Source organism: Rattus norvegicus, chromosome 7, assembly GCF_021556685.1.
Source record: "Rattus norvegicus strain SHRSP/BbbUtx chromosome 7, alternate assembly SHRSP_T2T, whole genome shotgun sequence".
Lineage (NCBI taxonomy): Eukaryota > Metazoa > Chordata > Mammalia > Rodentia > Muridae > Rattus > Rattus norvegicus.
The window spans coordinates 38038950-38063280 of NC_141540.1; the positions used below are offsets into that span (position 1 = coordinate 38038950).

The 24331-nt window shown below is 45.0% G+C and overlaps 1 protein-coding gene, 1 long non-coding RNA gene and 1 pseudogene across 31 annotated transcripts in view; 2 read left to right on the plus strand and 1 right to left on the minus strand.

Moving 5' to 3' along the window:
* Positions 1-7813: 7813 nt before the first annotated feature.
* On the plus strand, positions 7814-8141 carry LOC103692824 (NADH dehydrogenase [ubiquinone] 1 beta subcomplex subunit 2, mitochondrial pseudogene; annotated as a pseudogene).
* A 1828-nt stretch (positions 8142-9969) lies between these two features.
* LOC148004621 (uncharacterized) lies at positions 9970-22660 on the minus strand. 2 transcript variants are annotated; one of them, XR_015625241.1, is made up of 4 exons: positions 22504-22660; positions 21414-21730; positions 20217-20697; positions 9970-11042 (listed from the first exon to the last, which is right to left on the minus strand). It is a non-coding gene; the product is annotated as an uncharacterized LOC148004621 (long non-coding RNA). The 2 variants fall into 2 exon arrangements; XR_015625240.1 differs by lacking the exon at positions 9970-11042 and adding an exon at positions 19440-19946.
* Positions 20238-24331, plus strand: part of Usp44 (ubiquitin specific peptidase 44) — a 46053-nt gene continuing 41959 nt past the window's right edge. For 15 of the 29 annotated variants that reach the window (XR_015624032.1, XR_015624037.1, XR_015624023.1 and 12 more), the window contains exon 1: positions 20255-20333. The gene's annotated coding sequence lies outside the window, so the exon portion shown is untranslated. Of the gene's footprint in view, positions 20334-24331 lie in introns of all 29 variants that reach the window. The other 14 variants (XR_015624033.1, XR_015624020.1, NM_001394071.2 and 11 more) reach the window with 8 other exon arrangements.

Consider the following 24331-nt stretch of genomic DNA (forward strand, 5'->3'; position numbering starts at 1 on the left):
AGACTGTAGCTGGAGTGCATCACTGCTGAATTTATCCCTCGGTTTCCTTTCCCATCTTTCTACAGATTTTGATCCCAAGGCACTCCATCATAAACACCCCGCATACTAAGCTCTGTCTACGAGCGCACCACCAGTACCAGGTCAATGACAACTCAGTACATCATTCTATTTTGTTTCTTTGAGACAGAGTTCCTCTATGTAGCCCACACTGGCCATGAATTAGGAGAAAGTTCTGATCCCCTTAATTTAGCTTCTGAGTGCTGGGTTTATAGGTATGGGTCACCACAGCTTCTCGGTCATCATTACTCACAACAAATATATCACACCATTAATAATTTGCCACTAACTATAAGACACTGACTGTCCAACAAGTTACATTGTTCCTAATCTTAACCTGTATATCTGTCTGTAGATTAACAGGAAAAAAAGCCATGGCATACTTTTTTTTTCTTTTCTTTTTTTTTGGAGCTGGGGACGGAACCCAGAGCCTTGCACTTGCTAGGCAAGCACTCTACCACTGAGCTAAATCCCCAATCCTGCATACTTTTTTAAAATATGGTTTCTGCCTGGCGTAGTGGCTCACGCCTTCAGCCCTAGTACTCAGGAGGCAAAGGCAGGCAGATCTCTGTGAGTTCAAAGCCAGCCTGGTCTACAGAGTAAGGTTCAAGACAGCCAGGGATATTATACAAAGAAACCCTGTCTCAAAACAAACTAATTAAGTAATAAACGGGTCTTTAAAAATGGTGGTGTTTCGGGGTTGGGGATTTAGCTCAGTGGTAGAGCGCTTGCCTAGTTTTTTGAGCTGGGAGTTAAAGAATGAGAGGATTGACCTAAGGGGAGTGGGCATCATATCGAGTGTGATCAGATTGCATTTGTATGGAATTCCAAAATAATTAATAAAAACATTATGTTGGGGGGAGGGGAAAATTCCGTACAGGCCCGTCGCAAACTTCATTTGCTATTAGTTTCTTGGTCAAGGACAGTGCTGCATAAGGCACCATGATAGCAGCAAGGGCATTCTATGGTCCAGAGATGGTCATTTAGGCTGAAGCACTGCACACAAAGAAAACCCATAATCAGAGTGTCTATTCCAATACAAGCAAATGGCCTTTCATATGGATGAAGTCCAGTATAATCACCCTGACCCCATGTGCTAGGCTGGTCGCCCTGAATCGGTTCTTATTCAGGACTCTGTGTTGTTCTCGGCCAATAGCAGACTGAGCGCTAGGCAGTGTCTATAGCAGGTCTGCCTTGGTGAATGGAAGTCCCACTACTGAACCTGGCCATAACCGCCTATGCTGCCTTGGCCTCCGTGTTCACGAAAACTCTAGCATGTGACATGAGTAGCTGGAGAATGGGGCTGGTTGACGGGTGCCTGATCGTCCTGTCCAGGGGATTATTAAAATCCTCTTCTGCTGAGGTCACCCTAACATTCGGGTGTGCCAGTCACCTTCACATTCTTCCTGCATTCCATGACGTTTTGTCCAAAGAAGCCTTTTCCTGGACCACCGTATCACAATTCTTTTTCCAACTGTGCTCCTTCCCTGACTACCTAGGAAAAGCACTGGCCACAGCCCGTGAGTTAACATGCAATCAAATGTCAGACATTTCCCATGCTAAGCAAAACCAACAATCTGGCCTACAGTTTGACATCCTATCCACTGGGAAGATGTCCCTCCATTGCTGCCCCTTAGGGCTATGCTAGCAGGAGGTTACAGTGTTGAACTGCCCATGTTTGGACGATGTCTGTCCATCCATTATATAGAAGTATCTGTCAAGGAAACCCAGCTGCTTCTTTCTCTGTTGCCTAATCCCAGAGGATTCATATGAGACTATGGGTGGTCAAAGGTGAAAAATGGCAGCTGATCCATTTTAACAACTGAGTACTATGTTACTGTATTTTTCTACCATAATATACTTTTCTGTTGTAATAGATTTTTAGCTTATCTGAATTTAAAAAAAAAAAACACACTCTTGAACACACACACACACACACACACACACACACACACACCCCTAAGAGATTTCTACAAAAACTAGACAACAGAAATTTTATTTGTTTCTGCATTGTTTGTGCTTCTGAGTGAGACAGGCTCTGACTGTGTAATCTGGAACTCATGGTTTAGACCAGGCTGGCCTCAAACTCATCAAAATTCACCTGCCTCTGCCTTCTGAGTGCTGGGATTAAAGTTGTACACCACCATACCCAGAGACAGCAGAAATTTTAAAATAAAAGTTCTAGGATCCAATTCATGACTCAGTCAGTAAAGCTCTTTTCATGCAAGTGTGAGTACCTGAGTTCAGATCTCCAACAACCATAAAAAAGGCCAGGGGGGAGAGAGAGAGAGAGAGAGAGAGAGAGAGAGAGAGAGAGAGAGAGAATATGAATCTCCAGAGATCAATGGCCAGCCATTCTAGACAATTAGTGAGCAAGAGATCCTCTCTCAAAAACTCAGGCAAGGGGGCTGGAGAGATAGCTCAGCAGTCAAGGCTGCTCTTCCAGTCACGAGTTCAATCCCCAGTAACGACATGGTGGCTCACCACTATCTATAATGTGATCTAAATGCCCGCAGATGTACATGCAGGTACAGCACTCATATTCATTAAATAATAAATAAATAAATAAATCTCTAAAAACAAAACAACAACTAAGGTTGCTAAGGATAAAGACACCTTACATTGACCTTTGGCCTCCACACCTGTACACATATACACAAACATGAACACACACAGACTCTAAGCACATACATACATACACAAAGAAGTAGAAATGAATTAATTTAAAACAAAAATATGGGGCTGGAGAGATGGCTCAGTGGTTAAGAGCACTGACTGCTCTTCCAGAGGTCTTGAGTTCAAATCCCAGCAACCACATGGTGGCTCACAACCATCTGTAACGAGATCCGATGCCCTCTTCTGGTGTGTCTGAAGACAGTGACAGTGTACCGTCATATATAAAATGAATAAATAAAATCTTTAAAAAATAAAAATAAAACAAAAATATGTCTCTTATTAGCTGCGGCAAGTGCGTCTCATTTCCCTAAAACAAAGATATTTGGAGAAGCAGACGTGTGGTGGTGTGTGCCGGTAACCCTAGCATGTGGACAACTGAGGCAGTAGACCAGCCTGACTTAGCAGGCAGCAGGACTCCGCCTCTGTTAACAGAGAGATTAGGGGGGAGGCAATGGTATCAAAGGACCATTCTGACACCTGTTACAGATTTTTCTTGACCGTTCAGAAAAGAAGCCACGTTAGCCGGTTTTATACCAACTTGACACGAGCTAGAGACATTTGGGGAGAAATAAACTCAATTGAGAAAATGCACCCCAAAAGTCTGACAGAGAAGCAAGTTTTTAGTACATTTTCTTGATTAATGTTTGATATTCTGAGGTACCAGCATGGGTGGTGCTGGCCCTGGTCTGGTGTCCTGAGTGCTGTAGGATGGGCCTACTGAGCAATCCCTGGAGCACAAGCCAGTAAGCAGCACCCCTCCCTGGCCTCTGCATCAGCTCCCGCCTCTAGGTTCCTGCCCTGTGTGAGTTCCTGCCCTGACTACCTTCAGTGATGGATTGTGATGTGACACTTGTGTGAGTTCAATAAACTGTTTCCTCCACAACTTGATTTTGTTCGTGGTGTTTTATCACAGCAATAGAAACCCTAACAAGGGTTTGGGGATTTAGCTCAGTGGTAGAACACTTGCCCAGCAAGCACAAGGCCCTGGGTTCAGTCCCCAGGTCCGAAAAAAAGAAAAAAGAAAAAAAAGAAAAAAGAAACCCTAACAAAAGCTAATATAACCCAGATTACAAAATAGATTATAGAATATAATTATATAACAGAAGATAATATAATTCAGATTATAAAACAGATAATATGATTCAATAATATGATTCAGATTATAAGACAAAAGCTAATACAATTTGAGGTGTGTGTGTGTGTGTGTGTGTGTGTGTGTGTGTGTGTGTGTGTGTTGTCAGCTTGTACAACAAGCACTAACACCTGAACTTAGTAAAGGAACAATTTTCTCTCTTCAGCCTTGAGGTGGCCTAGTCATTATTATCAGCAAATAAGTTCTGGACGTTCAACTACTGGGATAGAATCCAACTTATTTAAAATTATTCTGTGGGACTGGAGAGATGGCTCAGTGGTTAAGAGCACTGGCTGCTCTTCCAAGAGGACCTGGGTTCAATTCCCAGCAACCGCATGGCAGCTCACAACTGTCTGTAACTTCTGTTCCAGAGGATCCGACACCCTTATACAGGCATGCATGCAGTCAAAACACCAATGTACATAAAATAAAATTAAATAAATTACAAAAAGAAATTAAATTAAATTATTCTGTTAGCTGCCAGTACTAGGTAAACGTCACAATTTACCTAGTAAATCACTTACCTGGTTAGTAAATTTTACTATTTTTTTTAATCACATGAGATGGTCCAATCTTATAAATAACTGTTTAAGAGCCAGGCATGGTGGTACATGCCTATAAACACTCAGGAAGCTGACGGCATTGTGAGTTTAAGGCCAGCTTGGGCTCATGAAATTTTTTTATCTTAGAAAAAAAAAGGTGTACTTTAAATCCAACGGAAGTCCTATTCTCTTTAAAATTAGTTGACAAGTTGCAGGTTAGTTTTGGTTAAGCCTTCCTACAGCTTCCGGAAGTCTGTTCTTATTACTTCCGTTTAAGAACATGTCCTTCCTAACTGTACCAGACAAGTAGTCTTTTTTTTTTTTTTAAGATTTACTTTATTTATATGAGTACACTGTCTCTGTCTTCAGACACACCAGAAGAGGGCATCGGATCCCATTACAGATGGTTGTGAGCCACCATGTGGCTGCTGGGAATTGAACTCAGGACCTCTGGAAGAGCAGTCAGTGCTCTTAACCACTGAGCCATCTCACCAGCCCCAGACAAGCTGTACTTTAGTCTGAGGGACCTAAGAACTTCAGCTTTCAGCTTTCAGCTTAGCACAGTTGTGCCAACAGCTCGTTCCACGGATCTCCTTTTTATTTCCTACTTTCCATTATTAAATTTCCGGTCTTGCATATGTGTCTCCAGATGGTTTTGCTTTTCTTTGTCCATTGCCTGGTTGGATCTTTGGACTGGTCCTTCACCCAGTTTACTAAGAGGCGGGATCTCTTGATGAACCTGACACCCACTGCTTTGTGGAGGTTTGGTCTGTGGCTGTTTACTGCAATGCTAAATTCTATACCTTAAGGTCTAGGCCTACGAGCAACTTCTCATGTTTACAAGCCACACCTCAGATATCCCTCCTCTTTTTCCAAGTTGTGTTCCTCAATTTAAAACTTTGGTTAAATGAAATTGGCTACGGCCAATGGCTGGAGGGATTGGAGGTGGGTGGGTTTGGTTGTGGTGGGAGAGACCAGAAGGAGGAGGAATGGAGAGAGAGAGAGGAGGAAGCCGCCATGAGGGGAGAGGAAACATGAGCACCTGAGTTCGATTCCCATGACCCACATGGTGAAAGGAGAGAACTGACCCATATATGTCCTCAAACCTGCTCTAACCAAGTGCAATAACAGAAGCATACCTACACACACGCTCGCTCGCGCACGTGCACACACACACACACACACACACAAATAAATTAATATGAAAAGCATAGGGGTTGGGGATTTAGCTCAGTGGTAGAGCGCTTGCCTAGCAAGCGCAAGGCCCTGGGTTCGGTCCCCAGCTCCGAAAAAAAGAAAAGAAAAAAAAAAGAAAAAGCATAATGTATTCTACAATTTATCCCTCTATTGTTCAACTAGTGAGCACTTTTTTTTGTTTCCATTTGAGGACTATCATAAAGAATTCTCTTACGAACACTGTTAAATATGTACTAGGAGCTGGAGAGATGGCTCAGTGGTTAAGAGCACATACTACTCTTCCAGAGGTCCTGAGTTCAAGATGTCCTGCATCTCCAGTAAGTGGCTCACAAGCACCTTTAACTCCTGCTCTGGGTAATTACACATTCTGGCTTGTGCGAGCCCTTGCACTCATGTACATAAGTGTACATTCACACACTCACACACTCACACACACACATGCATACACACATATATATGCACACGTGTGCACACACATGGGGCAATGGACCATGCCAGGAAACTTGGTAAGGTTGAGAGGGTTGGAACCCCTGAAAGCTCAGAGAGGAGGGTAGGAGCTTCACCTGCTTCCGACCAGGTCCCTGTCACGTGACCACACTCCCTACCTAGGAACATAACCTATGGTCACGTAGATCAGAATAGAGCTCTCCATGCTAATAAGGTATCTAGACGGACCCTGAGGGTTTAGCTAATAAGATTCCCTTTCCCAGACATTCCTCCCTGCAAACGGTGTTTAATCTCGGGTCCACCCTGAGGAGGCGGTATGCACCCATTTTCCACAATGAACAATCAAAGCACAGTTTGGAACCAAAAACTGTCTCTCTCATCGAGAACCGCCATGTGGAGCATGAAGAAGGCCTTCATCTACAGATCTTTACTGTCTAAATCTCCCACAGACCCTCTGTGCTCCCAAACAATTGGCACTAAACTGAGGACAGTCAATGATGAGCTAAACCGCAGTTTTCCCCCACCCACCCCCCTCCCACACACCCTCCTGGGGCTCATCCTCAGCCTGTGGGCCTCCTCCGTTCTCTGGCTGTTCAGGAATCTGAGAGCCCCTTGCCCGGGCTCCTCGTTGCAGGCCAGTGGACCCCTGACCCTCCGTTCCTGGCCCCCTGCTCAGTTTCCAGCAGTGACTGGGTGCTTCGGAGTCAAGGAACCCCGGCTTCAGCCTCCCACATCTTAGGCTACATTGTCCCACCACGGTTCCCTGGAGCTCAATTGGGGAAGCAGTCTCTACGTTTAAACTGCCCAGAGGCGTTCCCCCGACCCCAGCGTCGGAACCACGCTCACACACATACACAATTTAGACAAATAAAAGTAAATTGATTGCCTCTGGCTGAAACATTTTTAAACCAACCAAAATAATCTAAGCAAACAGTATATTGCTAGTGTGGAATCCGTGTGGCCTGGGGAGGTGCTTATCTTTAACTTGAGAATAAAAAATTCTATCCAACATGGTTGTTGCTTTTTTCACTGCCCACAGACGTGCACAGGAGACACTGGCCTCTATTTTCGGCAACCCCTGATTCTGGGGCTTTCTTGGGTTTACAAAGCTGGTGGTTTCAAGAGGATTCAAATCTATGTAGCCTAATTAGAAACGAGGTGGTGTACCCTTCGTCCCATGTTTTATCATCCACACACACTCCTGCAGTCATGAACTTGCACCTTTTATTCTAGAGAGCGGAAAATGTTATCCTTTGGAGGTCCTTCCTCTGGACCAGCACGTGATTGTGGTATTTACCAACCCTTCCATTCTTTCCGGGGCTCTTAGGTCTTCTTGTAGTGTTTTCTGAGAAAATATGGTCGGTAAGTTTCTCTTTTATGCCCCAGGATGTCTGTGTCTTGTGTTATGGATCATTTCTTACCATTGAGGTATTGTCCCACACTAGCTGCAAAATAAATAAATAAATAAATAAATAAATAAATAAATAAATAAATAGTAAGTTCTGGCTTTTGCAATTTTGAGTTATCAATCTTCGTGAGGCTGATTTTTGTCTGTGGTATGGGTTTGGATTCAATCGTTTCCCCGATAGAAGATACAGTTTTTCTGGCTTCATTTATTAAATAGAGAAGAAATGCTTTAGCTATTTTTTCCCCTTTTCCTTAATGCAAGTATCGGAATCCTCTGGACCTTGATTCGATTATTTCCAGTCCATAAAGAAAGAAAATAGGACGCATCAGGGGTGGGGACTGTTCTCCCTCTAGGATGTCTGCACTGACCTGCCTGGCACCTTTCGGTCGCGGGTCGTGTAGGAGGCCGCCTGCTCCCGGGCTGCCACGCGCGGGCAGCTAGAGACCATGGAGTCCGCCATGCTGGCGGTGGTGTACACATTCAGCCCCGGTACAAGGAGTTTCCCCAGCTTACCCGGTGCCAGGGGGATCCAGGGCGAGTTCTTAATCTTGCTCTTGCATTCTGGATTCTTTGGAGATTTTGGCATGACTCGGATGCTGTGCCGGGTCCCTTTTCATATCCAGATCCGTCACAGTGGACAGATGAAGAATCGGGGATCCCTCCTGATGATGACTGAAACTCTAAACTCCTCTCTGCACAAGAGCAAGGTGAGACAGTTCAAGAAATCACAGACCTCATTAAAGGTAAATTAAAGTGGCTTGCCAAAAATAAAATTTAAGAAGAAAGAAGGAAAGAAAGAAAGAAAGAAAGAAAGAAAGAGAGGAAGAAAGGAAGAAAGAAAATAGGAGCTGGCAAGATTGCTCAGTGGTTAAGGACACTGACTACTCTTCCACAAGTCCTGAGTTCAAATCCCAGCAACCACACAGTGGCTCACAACCATCTGTAATGGAATCTGATGCCCTCTTCTGGTGTAGTCTGAACACAGCTACAGTGTACTCATATACATAAAATAATTCCTTTAAAAGTGAGAAAATGTTATATATGCAAATATGCAAAAAATAATGGGGACCTACATGACTGCATATATCAGCAGGCTCACTTACACAGGGTTCTCTTAGGAGGGTCACCTGAGTCCAGAGGTCCTAAACTATAATGGGCGACATAGAAAACCTGATAAAAATTATGCTGATCTTCACCACTCTAACAAATTCAATAAGTATTTGGGAAGCATGTTATTTTATAACGTGTATTTCATGCCTTAAAGTTACGCTTCCTCAGGGGCTGGAGAGCTGGCTCAGCAGTTAAGAGCACTGACTGCTCTTCCAGAGGTCCTGAGTTCTAATTCCCAGCAACCACATGGTGGCTCACAACCCTCTGGAATGAGATCTGATGCCCTCTGCTGGTGTACTTGTATACATAAAATAAATAAATACTTTTTTTTTTAAAGTTACGATTCCTTTTTTTCTTTTAAGATTTATTTATTTTTATGTATACACTATAGTTGTCTTCAGACACACCAGAAGAGGGCATCAAGTCCCATTACAGATGGTTGTGAGCCACCATGTGGTTGCTGGGAATTGAACTCAGGACCTCTGGAAGAGCAGTCAGTGCTCTTAACCTCTGAGTCATCTCTCCAGCCCAAAGTTATGCTTTCTTAATTCTATAGCTGTTTGGTTGTTTTCATGGTTTTCCTTTGTTGTTGCTGGTTTTTGTTTGTTTGTTTGTTTTCATTTTTTAATAAATTTAGCTTTGAGCTTTGTGTTCCCAAGGCCTTTGGCAGAGTGGGGGCTGCAGGTGAACCTTGGGATTCCACCCCACTCTAGCGGCATCTTCCCACTAGACTTTCTTCTGCAGCTCCTCTGTGCTGGCTATCTCATTTGAAGAATTCAACACCAAGCCCACATGTATCTGGTTTATAGTTCTTCCACTCTGCGAACAGACTCCATGAGGAGGCAGCCTGATCTTCAGCCTTTGCTGCGTCTCCTCTGATAGTCTAGCCCCGCCTTCTTCAGGCTCAGCAACCCTAAGATTTTGTCTTCCTTCCTTGATGTCTTGCTTTCATATCCCTCACCATCCTTGCTCCTCTGAAGGAATTGGTTGATAGTTTGAATCGTAAAACCGTCCAGCTGCAGTTAAATTATCATGTTTCGTATCCGTTGGGTTTGCTCTTGGAAACTTTGCCTTGCTAAGTAGCCCCTCACAGCTAGCTATAATAATATAAAATAAAATGTTTATTACTACTGACATGGATTTCCTTAAAATAACTAAATGCTTCTATATTTCTCTTAAATAGGCAAAAACTAATTTTATTTAGCCAGATGTGGTGTCACGTGCTTTTCATCCCAACACTTGGCAGGCAGAGATAGGTAGGTCCCCAAGTTCAAGACCAGCCTGGTCTACAAAAGTGAGTTTCAGGACAGTTGGGGCTGAGAGTGAGACCTTGTCTCAAAACACAAACCAACCATCCAAACAGTAGCTGGGTAACTTACAGAAGGGAACGGACGTCATGTACGTTGCTTGTTATTTATTTACAGACAACACCAAGCACATTAACAAACACAAAGACATTCTTGAGAAGAAATAGTTGCACATACAACCAATTATACTCAAGAGCTTTATGCTTTTATTCTGAAGCGCGAAGGTAGAAGTAGCTACTTCGTTTTAAGTGGAGTTAACAAAAATTCTATTCCATCATTTGTTCATAGCTCCTTGTATGTATATGGGACAGCATCTTCCCTTGAGAAACTTTCCCTGGTATTCCCCCACTCATAATTGCAAAGTCTTTTTAAATTGAATTCCTTAGAGGATTTTTATTTTCTCTTTAAAGAGTTACAGCTAGTGATCCCCCAACATAAATCATACCTCCTTTCTCTGTTTCCCAGGTAGTACTTGTGAGCCCCGCCCACCAGCAGTCAGGGTACTCAAGAGCCCTGGTTCAAGGCAGTTCCACCCCAATGCCTGCTCCTCCTGTGTTCCCGGTGGCTGCCAATCACCTCTTTGAAAAGCACCATGCCTTGCTGAGTGTGCATTTTTTCCATTAAAATGTGACCCTGCTTCCAGGCTGGTATCCGTGCTCTGAATTCAACTGACCCTTTGGCAAAATTCACACCCACATATTTTGGACATTCTTCTCGCCTAAAACTGCACCCAGGGCGTCTGTTCTGTTCAAAGGATTAATGAGGGGAAAAAAAATGTGCGCGCAAGTCAGAAATCAGTCTAGCCACCACAACCCCGACGCTGGGGCAAACCACCCAACAGATGAGCAGAGTGCCAGCCAAAGTAGGTCATGAGAGCTGTTTTAGGAGGGAAACCAAAGCGGGGAGGTGGACAGAAGCAAACCTTGGAAGCATCTTCTTTCTTTTGTATTTCTTCTCCATTTGATAACTTCCTATGGTTTCCAATACAGTGTGGGACGTAATGGGGTCAGAAGTGTTTGTTTTTGTTTACTTTGTGATGCTGCCGATTGAGCCCGGAGCCTGGAATCCCAGCACTCAGTGGGTAGAGGGAAGAGATGAAGCAAAGTCGGACGTCAGTTTGGTCCAATGGCGGCTTCCGCTTCAGGCTGGGGCTGCAGACGGAGACTCTGTTTAAGTAAAACAAGAAACTGGAATAAATAGGAGGAAACTGAGACTTAAGGCTCTACATAAATCTTCAGTTTTCATTTGGAGAGAGAGTGAGAGTTGAAACAATAATTGAAAATGCCTCACCTATGCCAGCCGGGGTGGCACAGGCCTTTAATCCCAGCACTCGGGAGGCAGAGGCAGGTGGATCTCTGAGTTAGAGGCCAGCCTGGTCTACAGAGCGAGTTTCTGGACAGCCAGGGCTACAAAGAGAAACGCTGTCTTGGAAAAACACACACACACACACACACACACACACACACACACACACACACACACACACACAAAGGAAGCAAGGAAGGAAAGAGGGAGGACGTAGGGGAAGGGAAGAGGGGAGGGGAAGGAAAATGTCTTATGTAGCTCTGCTCAAGGACATGCGTATATAGAGTCCCTGCTTCATCAGTAAATATATGTCTCTATGCCTCGGCTGTTTTCCAAGGCTGTTTGTCAGCCAGGCTAGAAGGAGCCAACACCTTCAAACTGCTATAGTAGGACCTTTGACCAGCGCAGTGAGAGCCCTGGCCGTCCCTGTAACTGTGGCTGTGACGAGTTCCTTCTCAGTATTGAATGCTTGGAGCAACCGCTGTGATTGCCTCTGAGTAAACTTTTTCCTTTTTTTAAGATTTATTTATTTATTATATATAAGTACACTGTAGCTGTCCTCAGACACACCAGAAGAGGGCATCAGATTCCACTGCAGATAGTTGTGAGCCATCATGTGGTTGCTGGGAATTGAACTCAGGACCTCTGGAAGAGCATTCAGTGCCCTTAACCATTGAATCATCTCTCCAGCCCCTTAGTATCCTTTCTGTCTGCTCATCCCCTGCCTTTAGACAGGTAAGAAAAAAGCCTACAAACTAAAAGTTACTGGGGATGTAGTTCAGTTGAAGGGTATTTGTTTAATGTGTGTGAATCCCTACATCCTCACCTGGCACTAGGAAACAAAAATTATTATTATTAGTAGTAGTAGTATTGTTATCATTATCATTATTATTACAACGACGACGATGATAATGGTAGTGGTGGTGGTGGCGGTGACAAGGTTGGGCGTGTTGACACACAACTGTAACACCAGCACTTCAAAAATAAAGGGAGGGAAATCAAGGCCAACCTCCACCACACCAGATAAGTGAGTGTGAGGCCACCCTAAGCTCCATGACCCCATATCAAAAGAAAAGGGGAAGAGGGCAAAGGTGACGGCAAAACTGTATCATTCTGAGTTCCCACACCCTTATCCTGAGAATAAACTACTGAAATCCTGACAGAACTTTATAAGAAGGAATTTTCAACTATGTGTCACTGCATCACTGCTGCAAAGGCAGAGTGACAGTAAGGCTCTAAAAGAGCAAACATTAATCCTGTGAAGTGGCTTTCTGCTTGTGACCCAGCAGGACTCTGGTGCTACTAGTCTATTGTGACTCTAATCTCAGAGGGGGGGGGGGAGGAAACAGGTGCCCACATCAAATCCTCTTCAAGGATTGTCTCTTCCTTAGGACTCAGAATCTAGCGGCAAACGTTTCGAGCAGTTTTCAGGGCAACTGGAATAAACAGCTCTAAATGCTTGCTCTTCGTGAGCAGGCAGACTTGCCGCTGGTAGATCCTGTACGCCCCCTTGTGGCCAAATGCTCTAACGAAGTAAATTTCACAGAAAAAGTTCCAAGATAAAAAACCCAGTTCATGAAATCCCAGCATTCAAAAGGTAGAACAGGATCGAGATCAAGGACTTTGTCAACTACATAAAACTCCAGGCCAGCTTGGGGTCCGCAAGACTCTATCTCAGTGTTTCAATATAAGACAGACACTGCATTCTCCCAAGACCATTTGCTCGTGTGTGTGTGTGTGTGTGTGTGTGTGTGTGTGTGTGATTTTTCTTTTAAAAATATTCATTTGTTTGTTTACTGGGGGGTGGGGCATATCCATACCATGGAGCAAGTCAGTCAATATAATTTGTGGGAGCTGGTTCACTTCCGCCAGGTAGACCCTGAGAATCGAACTCAGGTCATCAGGTTTGGAGGCAAGCACCTTTACCGGCCGAGCCATCTCCTCCATCAGCTTTCCCTGCCTTTTTTTTTTTCTTTTTTTTGGAGCTGGGGACCGAACCCAGGGCCTTGCGCTTGCTAGGCAAGCGCTCTCCACTGAGCTAAATCCCCAACCCCATTTCCCTGCCTTTTTGATGAGTAATTAGAAATCACCTTGACATCCAAAACAATAGTCTCAGCTCATCTTCAGGTAAGTTTACCTACAACCGTAATCAACAACGTCTTTCGTACTGGACGACCAGGCAGCCCTCCATTTCAGATTCGTAGTTACGGGAATCTAAACTAATCCAGCTTTTATACTCCTAAGAGGCTAATTCCCAGATGGATTTCTTCCACCAGCAGCTGGCCTTGAAGTATTTTGTGAAGTTGTCATCTTTCATTAAGCCATTCACACCCGCTAACCCCTGAACTGCACCCGAATGCCAGCCTCGTAACCAGTTCCATTATGAGTACCACATGAGCTGTTATTCCCCAGCAACTGTAAGCCCTTCACTGAACAAGGCCTTGGGTTCTTGACTGTCAAAGCCACAGCTGGGAGCTCAGTTCTCAGGGGGTGTTTTGGTACAGCTGGAAAGACAAGAAATATAGTGCTCACCCAAGACCACAAACGACTGTCGGCACGCACACGCTGGGAAATTCCCATCTAACGTGTCCCCTGGCTTGTTTTCTGCATTTCATTCTTAGTAGCACTGAGAATTGAACCTACTATTTCATATATACTTAAGAACGATATCTTTAGTTCCTTTGCTGTTATCTTTCTTCTTTTTCTTTCTCCCCCCCCCCCGAAGGTATATTTTGTTTGAAGATTTTTCTTTTGTTTTGAGGGTGTTTGTTTTTGTTGTTTTTGAGGGAAGGTTTTACCCATACATATCCCAGACTGGCCTCGAACTCTCAACCCCCCTACTTTGGTCTTCCTGGTCTTGGAATTCCAGGCATGTACCATCATGCCCCACTGCTATCTATTATTTCTGTAAAAGGCAAGGTTTCCCAATATTGCCCAGGCTCTCTCCAAGTTTCTGGGATAAAATGGTTCCGTCTCGTGTGTAGCTGAGGTCGTAGGTATCATTGTGCTTGCCTGTTTCCAGATAACTTTCAACCCACGATTTAAACCTCCCGAGTTTATATTATATCTTAAAAATAATTCTCTTTAGGGGGCTGGAAAGATGGATCATTGATTAAGAGCACTGGCTGCTTTTCCAGAGGTCCTAAATTTAATTCCCAGTAACCACATGGTGGCTCGTAACCATCTGTAATGAGATCTGATGGCCTCTTCTGTCATGCAGAAACACATGCAATAGAGCAGACATATACATAAATAAATATATCACTTCTTAAAGGAAATAATTCTGGCAGAAGGCAGCACTCCTTCAATCCTAGCACTTGGGAGGCACAGGCAGGCAGATCTCTGAGTTAGAGGCCAGCCTGGTCTACAAAGAGTTCTAGGACAGCCAGGGCTGCACAGAGAAACCTTGTCTCATAAACAAGACAAAACAAAAATCTCTTTGAAGATTTTGATCACCTAGCATCTTCCAGAGATTGAGAGAATAGTGTTCCTTAAGAGAAACATTCTGCTTATTAACCTATTACCACTTTAAACTGTAGGTACAGCACGAGTTCTGACAGAGCAGAGTTTCTACCGGAAGGTCACCCCCAACTACAGACGCTTGGTCACTGTAAAGGAAGCCGAGATCCACAGAGGTGGGATCTCCGTGTTAAACTTGGTAGCAAGGCAGAAGAGGCATTTTGGGGAAACAGGCGCAGGGATACAAGAATAAATGCCAGGGGCTAGAGAGATGGCTCAGCGGTTAAGAGCACTGACTTCGCTTCCACAGGTCCCAAGTTCAAGTCACCAGCACCCACATTAGGCGGCTCAAAACTTCTGACCCCAACTCCAGGGGATCTGATGCATCCGGCCTCCTCAAGTCAACATACCCACATGCAAGCACACACATAACTAAAAATAATAATAGAAAGTAGCCTTAAAAAACAAAAAAAAGGACTGACCACCAGGCTATGAAAGAAAGGCAGGCAGAATATTACACAACACACCTGAACCAAATGTCCCGAATGTCCCGGCCTGCTTGCTCCCAGCTAGTTACTGCTGGGTCTTAAGACCTCTGAAAGAGAGGCTAGTAGATCATCCTTCCTACCCCAAAAGTGAGAAGAAGGTCCCTCTTAAGAGGGAGAGTAATCAGGATCAAATCCAGAAAACACGATCCAGTCCTAGGCAGCAAGACGGTCCCTGTGCAGAGACCACATACGGACCTCACGGTTGCTTCTGCTACTACTATTGCTGCTGTGGATTTGGGAAAGCTAAAAGCATAGAACGGGAGCAGCAGAGTCAATGGGGTCAGAGAGACTGAATCTTCTCATGCTATCCCTTTGTTACCAGCATACGCACATGCAAGCACACTGCCTTACATACAGAAGGTGCTAAAGAAACAAACTTTGAAAATGAGTTAAAAACAAAGGTCAGTGTTTCTGAGAGTACTGTTGTATGTGCTCAGCCCAGGGAGTGGCACTATTAGAAGGCATGGCCCTATTAAAGTGGATGTGGCCCTGTTGGAGCCCCTGTGTCAGTGCGGGTGTGGGCTTTAAGACCCTCATCCTAGCTGCCTGGAAGTCAGTATTATTCTAGCAGCCTTCAGATGAAGATGTAGAACTCTCAGCTCCTCCTGCACCATGCCTGCCTGGACGCTGCCACGTTCCCGTCTTGATGATGATGGACTGAACCTCTGAACCTGGAAGCCAGCCCCCCAATTAAATGTTGTCTTTATAAGACTTGCCTTGGTCATGGTGTCTGTTCACAGCAGTAAAACCCTAACTGAGACAACCATGTTTGGCTTTTTTTCTTCCTGTCCCCAAATGTCTACGCTAGGTGACCTCTCTTCTCCTGAATTTTCCAAGGACTAGGGTCCCACTTGTGACTCCAAAATCTTTACTGGTGATTATAACCACTGTTGGACAGTTTCCCTGAATAGCCCAGGAGTATGCAGACTTACTGTATCCCAAACAGAATTTATTAATGTGTTCTTCCAGATGGGATCTTTCAGAATTTATAAGTTCTTATATCAGTTACAAGGGGAAAACAAAAAAACAAGACAAACAAGCAAACAACCGAGGGCATGCATACAACCCCAGCCTGTAAGAGGAGAGAAGTTCTGAAGTATTACATTGGAGGAAGCCTAGTAGGACCAGCAAGATGGCTCAGCAAGAAAGGGCACAAGTCTGATGACCTGAGTTTGATGACCAGCACCCACATAGAAAAAGGAGGACTCCTGCACACTGTCCTTTAACCCCCAGGTTCCTACCATGGCACAAGTGCATACACACACACACACACACACACACACACACACACAGAGAGAGAGAGAGAGACACACACACACACACAGACACATGCAGACACACACAGAGACAGAGACAGAGACAGAGAGACAGATACACACAGACATACACATAGAGAGAAACACAGAGAGACAGAAAGAGACAAAGACATACAGAGAGAGAGAGAATAACTCAGGGATGGAATAGAACGAAAGAGTGAGGGTGTTAACTCTTTAGGGTATGGTACTCGCTAAGATGAGAAAACAGGGAAAGAGGGAAATGTTTGTGGGGAAAGAGAGACGAGAAATAGTCAGCTCTGGGTGCATTGGTTTGAGCCTTGAGGTACTGGTGAAGCTATGAAACGTTCTCCACAGTTTCATAGGCTCAGAAAAGCAATGCATTCCGAGGTGGTTTGAATATGCTTGCCCATGGGAAGTGGCACTATTAGGAGGTGTAGCCTTACTGGAGGAAATGTGTCCCTCTGTAGGCAGGCTTTGAGATCTCCTAGTGCTCAATCTCTTCCAGTGTGGAAGAGAGCCTCCTCCTGGCTGCCTGCTGAAACTTGGGCAACGACAAGAAGAACAAAGAGAAAACTGACTGAAGCTGACGAGTTAGATTTGAAGTCAATGTACCGATGCTAACGGAAGCAGGCAAGCAGGTATACGAGTTCTCTCAAGGACACAGAGAGCGAAGAGGAACAGACTGAGCAGAGGACAGAAATGCAGGAAGAAACTAAGAACTTTAACCCCCATCGTTCTTGATCACTTTCCTTTCAGCCACACACAGCGGCTGGTGCACCAAGGCGTGGTGACACGCCAGGTGGTGCATGCCTTTGATCCCAGCACTCAGGAGACAGAGGCAGGCAGATCTCTGAGTTCAAGGCCAGCCTGAGCTACAGAGCGAGTTCCAAGACAGCCAGGGGTATGCAGAGAAACCTTATCTTGAAATGAAAAATAAAAAATAAAAAAACAGAAACAAGAACAATAGTTACTCCTCTTCTTTCTGTATCTGTGATTCAACAGGTTACTCCCTCCCTAGAAAAGTTCGAGACATTTCTGCGATATCTGACGCCTGTGGCTGTCCACCATTACACCAGTTTCATGTGCTACTTAGCACCACATGGTTAGGTGAAACTGAGCAAGGGCCTTTTCTTACCTTAATTACTTTATACAGTTACCTACGGCCAGTGGTGACTACACTGGCTGTCGCAATAGGACACTCAGAGGCTAATTCTCCCTCAGTGCTCCTCTTCCCAGATAACGAGCCCACTCTCGGGCTCATGTTCTTGGAGAACCTGCAGAATTCACCAAGTTCTATGTTTGATAATTTATTAAAACCAAAACCTGGGGGCTGGAGAGATGGCTCAGCAGTTAAGAGCACTGGCTGCTCTTCCAGAGGTCCTGGGTTCAAATCCCAGCAACCACATGGTGGTTCACAGCCATCTGTAATGAGATCCGATGCCCTCTTCTGGTGTGTCTGAAGACAGCTACAGTGTACTTACATATAATAAATCTTATAAAAAACAAACAAACAAACAAAACCGACTCTCTAACTTCCTGTGAGAATTAAAAGATATGTTTAGCCTCAGTTTAGAACTTTAAATGTAACTAGTGTCCGTCTCCCACCCCCACCCCACCCCCCACCCCTACCTTTCTCTCGTTTGGTCGGTTGGTTTGGTTCCCTTGTCCGTTATCTTCCCTTTGCTATGGTTTCTTTGTGCAATGCCGAGAACATTCACCTCCAACACTTGTTTTAGCTAAGAGGAGTCCTTTAGAACCTCAAATCATTCACATTGTTTATTACTGGAAACAAACCTCTGTCTGTCTGTCTGTCTTTCTTTCTTTCTTTCTTTTTTTCTTTCTTTTCAATCTAGTGGATTTGTCTGTACATAGACTACTCTCTGTGCCTTCTCTAGAGAAATGTTAGTTCCAGAAGATTTTATTTTATTTTAGTGTATGTGTGCGTGTGTGCGTGCGTGCGTGAGTGTGTGTGTGTGTGTGTGTGTGTGTGTGTGTGTGTGTACCCATGTGCTATTGCACTTGTATGGATACTTTGTAGGGCCAGGTTTCTCCTTTTACCTTAACATGGGTTCCGGGACTTGAACTCAGGTTTACCTGCGGACCCATCTGGCTGGCCTGGGTCTCCAGTTTCTTGGGATCACTTTAGCAGTGGGGAATTCTGCTTCAACCGAAGCTTCATCTCCAAAAGCTTTGCTTCATCTCCCTCCTCTGTCCCTGCCTTAGCTTGGAAGCTGACTGTTTCCAAATGAACCCCATAGCCCCAGGTCACTAAACAGTTGGTCTTATTTATCTGTTCTCTCCCTTTCTCCTTTTCCTCCCTCCAATGATTACCCCACCCCCCCACCCCCGCGTAGTTAAACCCATCTGTAACTCCGCGGTTTTCCACCCCTTCACTTCGTTCCCAGAAATAACGTCTCTGTTCCCCAACTTGTTCATAACATAATTACCCGTTTATTCTATTCTAAGTCATGCCGCGTGCCTGGTCTTCATTTTCACGTAACCAGCTTCTGAGTCTGGATCAAATCTTGCACCCCGGACCGTCTCTCAGAAGCCTTTCTGTCTCCCGGATGGCTCACCCTCTAACCCTGCCTCGGCTCATCAGCCCGAGGCTTTTTTACTGACAGGTGAATGAATGCGTTTACACATGCGCAGGAGATTCTCTCTACATTTCCTTACATTGGTTTGTCTGGGGACTAAACCTGGGGCTTTGCAGGCTGTTGTCTCATTACAGCGGTCTACAGGGTGACGGCTTCTTATCCCAGACTCTTCTAGGAACTACCAGGAAGGTCCAGTAGAGGTCGCTGTACTCTCATGTGCAATAGACCTATTGTAGCTCCGTTACCTCTGGAAAGACTCTAAACTTTCCAGACGAAACAGCAGGTTGAAGGACGGCTCCACCTTCCCGATACCACAACACACGGGGCTCCTGGAACTTCCAACGCAGAAGGCAGAGATTGAGAAAATTATGGGAAACTGACAGGGAATCAGTTTATTTCCTGTTGGGAAATCACACTACTAATGCCATGAAGAAGGTGTTAGGTAATTTGTGTACGGAGCAAGAGAAGCAATGGCTACACCCTCTCACCTCAGGTTCCGTTAGACTTGACAGGCGTGAGAAAAGAATTCTCATGAATACAGGATTCCAGGATGACAGATCTGGTGGCGTCCCTAATTTATAGAGAGGGTCCGCCAGTTTCTAAAAGTATTTTTTGGTTTGGGCTAAGACAGAAGGATCAAAGTGTTTAAGAGATGAGGAGAGATTCAAAACAACCGGAGGAATTTTTTTTCTTTAACTGTTTCCTGACATCAAAGAAAAACTCCGGAAGAAGTCTGATTCAGAAGCGCCTCCAAAACCTTCACTGAGGGGAGGCATCTCGGTCAGCTGGAAGCCAATCAGAGAACTGGTGGCTAAGCCCGGGTTTTCAGAGAGAACTGAATGGCGTGACTGAAGGCTAGGAAGGCCCCGGCATTCACTACCAAGCTAAAAGGAACCAAATAAATGATAAGTGTCAGTAGTGGAGGAAGAACGCAGGCCGAAAACAAAAGGAAGGCAAAGGAGGTTGGCCCCAGTCCCCCCAGGCACTGGGGAACAAACAGGGATCCATGACAGAGAAGAGGGGGTAGAACCCCCCGGTGTGATGCACATCTGTTTGAAGCGGGGTGAGCAGATCCTGGAGATGCGAGCATCCCTTCCCCAGGCCAGCCCTGCCCTCCCCTCCCCCACAGCTCTGTGTGAGCTCACAATACTCACCCTTCTGGTGCCAGTGGCTTCATAGGGCCTCCAACAGACCAAAATGGAAAGCTTTGGATGAAGAGAGCCTGCCGTGGTGAGAAGTCAGAGGATTCAGAAAGGCTGGTATGAGGACAGGTAAGCCTGGAAGGGAAGGGCCTGCTTCCGTTCTCCTCAGCATTGACGTTTCAGGCTGCAATATGCACTTCGGACTTCTTTTTTTTTAAGTTTGGAATTTAAGTTTTTTTTTTTTTAAACAAGAGTCTTTGGGTCTGGCATACAGCAATTCCTGACCTTTCCTGAACCAATCAAAAATAAGTCATTTAAAAATACCTAGCCAGAGTTCCATCTACATGAAGAAGGTGTTTGGTATTTGCGTATTTGTATTTTGTAACAAGACGGGCAATGCCTACACCCTCTCACCTTAGGTTCCATTGGAATCGGCGTGCGTGCGTGAGGAAGAGTTCCAGTTTACACTAGGTTTGAAAAAGCAAGTTGGGGGCTGGAGAGATGGCTCAGTGGTTAAGAGTGCTGACTGCTCTCCCAGAGATCCTGAGTTCAAATCCCAGCAACCACGTGGTGGCTCACAACCATCTGTGATGAGATCTGATGCCCTCTTCTGGTGTGTCTGAGGACAGCGACAGTGTACATATATAAATATGATAAATAAGTGAGTCTTTTTAAAAAAGAAAAAGCAAATTGGAGGGGCTGGAGAGAGAGTTCAGCAACTGAGTTTACCGCATTTCCCTGCACCCATGTTGGGCAGCTTAGAACTCCCGCTCCAGGAGATCCAACACTCTCTCTGCTCCCCAAAGTAACCTGCACACAAGAGGCAGACACACATGAACGAAAATTGTTTTAAATCACCCAAAAGGCAACCTGGAATTCTTTTTTTTTAATGTTTTTTTTTAAAGATTTATTTATTTATTTTATGTATGTGAGTACACTGTAGCAGAATTCAGACACACCAAAAGACAGCATTGGATTCCGTGAATGGGGGGTTGGGGATTTGGCTCAGTGGTAGAGCGCTTGCCTAGCAAGCGCAAGGCCCTGGGTTCAGTCCCCAACTCCGGAAAAAAAAAAAAAGAAAGAAAAGAAAAGAAAAGGATTCCGTGAATGGTAATGAGCCACCACGTGGTTGCTGGGAATCGAACTCAGGACCTCTGGAAGAGCAGTCAGTGCTCTTAACCGCTGAGCCATCTCTCCAGCCCCAGCAACCTGGAATTCTTACAGAGAAAGTATTTTAAGGGAACTGGCAGCGCCATCCAGCCTTTAGAGAAGTTTACTATCCACATAGTCACCGAAGTAACTAGCAGGTTTTTTAAATCTAAGGATGCCTAAGTGACACTCGCTTGTAATCACAGCATTTAGGAATCCGAGGCAGGATTTCTTTCGAGGTTAGCCTGGGCAAGTTCCAAGATCATCCTGGGTATGCTGCAAAACTCTGTCTCTGAAAGAGCAGCAGGCGCCATGGACTTCAAAGTCTTCAGAGAGGAAAAAGAGCTCAGCTGGTATTTTCAAGCTGATAGGATCCACTGGGCATGTAAATAAGAAGAAGAAAAAAATCTTGTTTTCAAGAGACTGGTTCTACCTCCCAAAATAGCTCTGTGGCTTCTCGATTGACGTCTTGCCCCATGTGAACCACAGACACCCGATGCCACAGACCTGGCATTCAGCAAATGACAGCAAAAAGCGAGGATTTAAAGTCAGGGATAGCACTTAGTTGAGGAAGTGTTTGTTTAACTCATGCTAAGCCCTGGGTTTGAGCTCCAGCACTCCATCAACAAGGCTTGCAGGGTGGAGGATGGGGGACCGAAAGTTCAGGGTGAGCTGTGTGTGTGTGTTTCAGTTTTTATAATGCTTACCTGCCTTGCACACGGCCCCGGGTTCCGTCCCCAGCACTACACAAACCAGGTATGGTGCCACACCCCACTGCAACCCTAGCACCCGTAGGTGGAGGCAGGAGGATCAGGAGTTGGTCTCGTTTAACAATATTACAAGTTTGAGGCCAACCTGTGCTACCTGAGAGCTCGTCTCAAAAAACAATTCAAGGTTATCCCTTGGCTACATAGCTATTTTAAGGGTCAGCCTGGGATACGTGCAAAAGATAAAATAAGAAAATATAGTCAGATTCCTTGGTGGTAAGTTATTCTCCTCGGATGAAATGAGCCAATGCAAGCCAGACTAGCGTGTACAAAGGCAGGTTTGTTGGGAAGCTGCTCTGTCTTAGTTAGGATCTTATCTGTGAGCAGACAATATGATCAACATGAGTTTTATAAAGGACAGCATTTAATTGGGGCTGGCTTACAGGTTCAGAGGTTCAGTCCATTATCATCAAGGCGGGAGCATGGCAGCATCACAGCATCCAGGCAGGCATGGTGCAGGAGGAGCTGAATTCTACATCTTCACCCGAAGGAACCCAGGAACAGTCTGAGCATCCTGAGGCAGCTAGGAGGAGGGTCTCCAAGCCCAACCCCACAGTGACACACTTCCTCCAACAAGGCCACACCTTCTAATAGTGCCACTCCCTGGGTCAAGCATATGCAAACCATCACATACTCTTAGGCAGGTTCACTGGTCCCAAGAACGAGGCGAGGGAAGTTACCATGAGGTGGAGGCAGGGGAGGGGGAAGAGAAAGAGAAAAAGCATGCACACACCAGGAAAGAGAAAATACAGAGAGAGGGACAGAGAGGGGGAGAGAAAAATGTATAGGGAATTGCATCTGAAGCCCAGCCTCTGGGCTGGAAAGGTCAGCATAAGTGGAATGCCAACCTCAAAACAGGTAGGGCCTGAGGGATGCTGAGAGAACCTGGAGCCCAGGTCCACTTTGGTGTTAAATATGCACCTCAGCTGCTTGTCCCAAGCCTAAAACCCAACACTTGGAAACTTTCATTTCTGTCTGATGCCTGGATAGTCGCTTTCTAGTTGAGTAATTTGAAGAGCTATTGAATCTCTGTTTCCTCATTTGTAAAATTAGAATGTCTTACCTTGTGGGGATTAAGAAATAACAGTTACTCTACAAATGGAGTGTGTGTACACACATGTACTGGTGGATAAAATGTCCCAGCTTCCCTCATACAAGACAGTAAGACAAAAATAATCTACTGTATGAAAAATATCTCAAAATATTGCACAGAGACCATAAATGACTGCCTACTAAGACCATATCAAGAGCTCACCAGTGGCCACACACAACAGAAATGGACGAAGCCCTGCTCCAGATGTGCTGACAATGGTATTAATTATAAGATGCTGCCCAAAGATTAATTTCCATTCACCATTAGGAAATGTTCTCCACAGTGAACTAAAACAGGACTGATTCAGGAAACTGTGTTCCTGTTGTGCCAGGTAAAATGAGTTAGCAAGAGAAAGAAGACAGGCGGGAAGGGCCCAAGGTGTCCATAGCAGCCGACCATGGCTGGATAAGTCTCTTAAGAAGCCTGAAAGTTGTTCACCAAAGGATTACAGAAGGAAACGATACTTTAGAAAACATTCCACTTCCAGGTTAGAGAGATAGATCAAAGGTCCAGAGCTCTGGCTGCTCTTCCAGAGGTCCCGAGTTCAATTCTCAGCAACCACATGGTGTCTCACAACCATCTATACTGGGATCTGATGCCCTCTTCTGGCCTGCAGGTGTACATGCAGATGGAGCACTCATAGAATAAATAAATCTTTTAAAAATCATTTTTAAAAATTCTACTTCAGGGGTTGGGGATTTAGCTCAGTGGTAGAGCGCTTGCCTAGCAAGCACAAGGCCCTGGGTTCGGTCCCCAGCTCCAAAAAAAAAAAAAAGAAAAAAAAATTCTACTTCAAAATGATGCTTTTAAGTATGGGTGTGGCTTGGTGGTAGTATATTTTCTTTGTATATGTTAAGCCCTAGATCAATCCCAAATACCACCTGGAGAGAGAGAAAGAGAGAGAGAGAGAGAGAGAGAGAGAGAGAGAGAGAGAGAGAGAGAGAGAGAGAGAATAAATGAATGATTGAATGGCTACGCCAAAGGAAAAAGTCCTCCATTTTGTGTTTGTTTGTTTTGAGATGGGTTTCTCTGTGTGTCCTAGAATGAGCTCCGTAGAGCAGTCTGGCCTCGAACTCAGAGATCTGTCTGCCTTTGCCACCTGGGGAGCGATGGGGATA